This window comes from Dermacentor variabilis, chromosome 6 (genome assembly GCF_050947875.1).
Source record: "Dermacentor variabilis isolate Ectoservices chromosome 6, ASM5094787v1, whole genome shotgun sequence".
NCBI lineage: Eukaryota > Metazoa > Arthropoda > Arachnida > Ixodida > Ixodidae > Dermacentor > Dermacentor variabilis.
This window is the reverse complement of record NC_134573.1, coordinates 136,198,149-136,202,723: the sequence shown is the minus strand read 5'-3', so window position 1 is coordinate 136,202,723 and position 4,575 is coordinate 136,198,149. Positions and strand designations below refer to the sequence as shown.

Below are 4,575 nucleotides of genomic sequence, written 5' to 3'. Positions count from 1 at the left end.
CGGCGTTGCTGCTCTCGTCCTGACGTCATTAGCGGCGGGCCCAATGTGGCCAGTATAAATATTATTTTATAAGGCCGTGTTCCTGAGTGCGCACGCCGATCCTTATAGTTGGTTTTTTGCAAAACTAACGCCAGATCAAAGACGACAGCAAGCACTCGTTCCGATAGGGTCGCTCCTCGTGAAGGGCATTCTCTGACTCGGACTTGCCAGATCTTACCTGAACAGAATTGTAATAAAGTTCTTACCACCCCCACTACCTACACAACTTTCAGGCGCCACGCTGGATGCATAGCATGAAACTGTCATGAATAATGCACACATTTAGTTAGGGTTCACGCGCCCGAGAAAATCGTAAGAGTTGACCTTTCAACATTTGCCTCCGATAACTATTGTGATATCCAAGATTGAATGGACGACAGCCGCCGCTGTTGTTCGGCTAGTGTATGGATCGCCACAACTCAGACGTTCTTTCGAAGCGACCCATTTCTTCCTCCGACGCCAGTTAACTGAGAGGGTGATAACCGTGCTCACGTTGCCAAAAGAAAATAACGATGAGGGCAAGAAAGATCCAGCGTATATAAATGTAAGGATATGAATGTAAAGATTAATGTGATGAGAATGGATGACTGGGCTCCATCAAGGATAGAAAAAAAAGAGAACCGTCCGCGACAGGACTCGAACCTGCAATCTTCTGATCCGGAATCAGACGCCTTATCCATTGGGCCACGCGAACCACACATGCACACGCGATATGCAGTAATGGTTGTTATAGTTGTCATTGAACTACCAGCACTTGATTGAAAAAAATTAACTTGCTGTTTTCTGTTCTGTGAATGATTGAAAGAGAAAGAAGAAGGGAGTCGAGAACAATAAGAGCGGCAGGAATAGCGTACCTTAATTGGATAGAACCATGAATTGCGCCTGTTGGCCCGTCCAGTCACAATGTCCACATCCGTGGAAGCGAATACTTCTTGTCAATTTTGTCCAGTAGTGGTAACCGAAAAAAAACCATGGAAACTGAGCAAGCAGCCAGTCACATGATCCCTCTCCTTATCCAATGTTACGCCAGTTCACTCCATCCAGACTGTATAGTATTCGCGCACATGATCACCTTACCAAAGGCGCTACTATGTTTGACAAGACGCCGGACGAGCCGTGTTGCGTCAGTGATGGTTAAGTGGTAGTTTTTAGAGCGATGCAGCTCTCCTACTCCAGGTGCAAACTCCAGAAAACGCCTGGTTCTGTAAATCTGACCTTCATGCTCAGCCAACGTGAAACTGGGACTTACCCCCACATTCAAGAAATACATCTTAACTTGAAGCTCACGTTTGACTCGATTTAAACGACGCCTGTCGTGAACGCACCCTAGGAAACGCAATTAGCGTCTTGGGCGGGTTTGCGCCAGGCGTCATTTATGTCAAGTCAAGCATGGGCTGTTGCGTATTCCGGGGTAGCGTATCGTACTGCTCCTGAGTTGTAGCGACGCCTGCCTATCGAATCTCGACCGACATTACTGTTGGGTAGCGTGGCGTTGTCGGCGGGCTGCAGGGATCCGGTAGACCATGGCGACCAAGCAAGGGCGAGACGATTTCTAGTGCGAAACTTGCACGGTTTATTCAAAAGATGGTGAAAGAAAATGAGAAGAGCATGAAGTAATCAAAACTACATTTCGGAGTCCCTTAAATAGGCTCTCTACAATCGTGGGAGGAATCTTGCTTCCGTCGACGTCACGTGACCGGCACAGAAAGCCTGCTGCAAGGAGGAGGCCGTCCCAACTCCTGGAATTGTAGACGCTTGTCCGTCTCTTTTGCGCGTTACTGGTTCGTGGAAGTTCTCCTGTAGACTTTGGCCGTTCGATGAAAGGGTCCCTCTAAAGTCGCACACACATACACACACACATGCACACACACACAAAAGAGGCCTGTAAACACTGCGGGGCTTCCGCCAGACCGGCAGACACTCGAAATGGCCATGGCAAATTAGGAAGTCACGCTTCATTTCGACGAGGCAAGGTGTGTGAAGGTCGGGTGAGAAAAAAAGTCCTTTCTGCACGTGGTGCGGGGCGCCAACCATCGCAGGAGAAGTCACGCCTCACTTCGACGAAGAAGGTCGGGTGAGAGAAAAGACCTTTCTGCACGAAGTGCCAGACGCCAACCGTAACAGGGCTTCAAGTTGTGATGCATTTCTGAATACGGGGGTTAGCCGGCGTAATGCGTTGTGGAGTGAAAACTAACAGCGGCTCAATGTCGGTCTTTCGTGCCGCCACCGCCAGAGGCGCTGGCTGCAACCAAGTTCACTACGCGTTCGCGCCGGGAGCGCCGACGGCGTCGATGAGCGTCTGTGTATTATCTGGTAATACCATCTGGCGCGCCATCTAGGGGCGACACCTGTAGCACTACCGGCACGCTCATCACGCCAGCCTCCTGAGACGCCTTCAGCGCAACACTAAACCATGCTATCGCTTTCAATGCTTCGCCTTCGGGTAATACTGACAATTTCTTTTTTTCTTCCTCACCATGACTCCATCCAATAACTAAATTGTACATGTGGTTTTGACCTGCCATTCGAAATGTACAAAAAGTATGGCATTACTGACTACACAAAGCCTAAATGTAGTTACTGTTCATTTACGAGTACTCAATAGAAAATGTGTAAAAGGTCTTCCAACCAACCTTGCTTCCCTTCAAGAGAGTCTGCAGCACTGGCATAAATTTATGCGTGGAACACATTAGTTGACGGTACATTATTTTCGTGAATTAAATGAAATCGTATTTCCCGATGGGAAGTTATTCGTTACACAGTAACAAATCGTTTCGTTGGAAACGTCTAGATAGCTTGTCATCGCCAATCACTGCTGCACCCAATGTGGTGGCTATAATGGCTTTGGCGTTGCGCTGCTACGCTCGAGGGCGCGGGATCAAATCCCGCCTCGAGCGGCAATGTAGGCTTGTAGGAATTGCTTGACATGGAACTAATTGTAGCGCTAAAGAACACAGGGACAGAAAAAGAACAAGGGAGACACCCACGGATCGCTGCGTGTGTGTTTCCTTTGTTGTTCTTCTGTGCCTGTGCTCTTCAAGTGCTACAACTAGCTCTCTGTCGTCAAATCTCGGCCTCGGTGGCTGCATATCAATGGGCTGAAATGCAAAAAAGAAGAAGAAAAACGAGAAAAAAAATGCCCGTGTACCATGCATGGGGTACACGTTACCGAGCCCCAGAGGGCCAAAATCAATACGGAATCCTCAACTACGGCGCACCTCGTAATCGTATCGTGGGTTTCGCACGTAATACCTCAGAGTATAAATTAGTTTAATTTATTCCTCAGGCACCGCCAGCCGTCGCAGGCTGGCAAAGCTTGTCGATACGTAGCTTGTCGATGGCCAATCAGGTTAGGCTCGAACCGCTCCGGTCGTGCAAAACACATTGGCACGCATCACCCCATAGGTCCTCGTCGCATCATCCATGCAGTACGCATAGGTGCTGCTCAAAGCACGACTGTCATTGCTCAGATCAATTCAGCGAGGGAAACGTTTAGCAAACATTCCTGCGATTGAGCTGTGAACAATTGATTTACATAAAACCCAATTAGCTGATAAGGTTTGGGCCACTTTTAGCTAGGCTAATATGCTGCGCTTGCCAGCGAGATCTACACGTCGTTGCCGTACCACATCTGTGACGCCCTGATCTAAAAAACAACAGTTTACTGTTCTAGCAACCGAACATTCAATTTGTCCATACCATAAATGCAATAAGGAGCTGGTTCTCTGACAACGAAGCCTTTTTTTTTTTATGCCACAGAAGGCAGATAACGTTGGCGTGCTCTTTTGATATGCTTTTCCAATTCGTCGCGCCTGTAGCACACTCTGTACATCACTGTGTGAACGTTTCATTACCGCCTTATGAATGACATGACTTGCCTGAACAGCGCAAACGGCGCTTTCTTGAGGCACAGCGGGCAGACGGACAAACAATGCCACCCTGTGTAGAAGCCGCGGTGGAGGGTTTCGTGATCAATGCCTGTTTGCGAGCTGCCGCGGACGCACGCTAGCTGTAGCCCCAGCGAACGGAAGGAGGAATAGGCCAACTTGGATGCCCTAACGCCACTAATGCTCCTCCCTTCGCCATAACTCTTGCGAGTCAGACCGGCCCTCAGCTGCTCCCAGAGGCATTCGTCATACGTTAATCCAGGACTGATTGGAACCGGAACGCAGAAAGCCCGAGGCGGCTCGCAGCGTCGGGAAGACACGTGATGTATTTGCGAAGGGGGCTTCTCCCAGCCTTTAGAGTGACGCGTCCTATACTGGCGAGGCACAGCGCGTCTCGTAAAACCTGGCGAAGGTCGAAATCAAAGTCAGTCGGCGCCAGCTGCGCTCCTGGACTGGAGAGCCCTAGGAAGATGGCGTCCACACGATCGCCAGTGTCTCGCGGAAAGGAACGCACGTTCAGAGACGTTGGTTGAACAACCGGCATACGAAGGTTGTTATAACGAAATGACGTGTAAAGAAATAATGGGTACAATAAAGGAAGTGAAGTTTTATTTGAAATCCCCATAGAGATTCATAGTACAGTACATGC

At 49.1% G+C, this 4,575-nt stretch overlaps 1 non-coding gene across 1 annotated transcript; it reads right to left on the bottom strand.

The window, feature by feature from the left end:
- Positions 1–660: 660 nt before the first annotated feature.
- TRNAR-CCG (transfer RNA arginine (anticodon CCG)) lies at positions 661–733 on the bottom strand. The gene has a single exon. It is a non-coding gene; the product is annotated as a tRNA-Arg (tRNA).
- Positions 734–4,575: the final 3,842 nt, after the last annotated feature.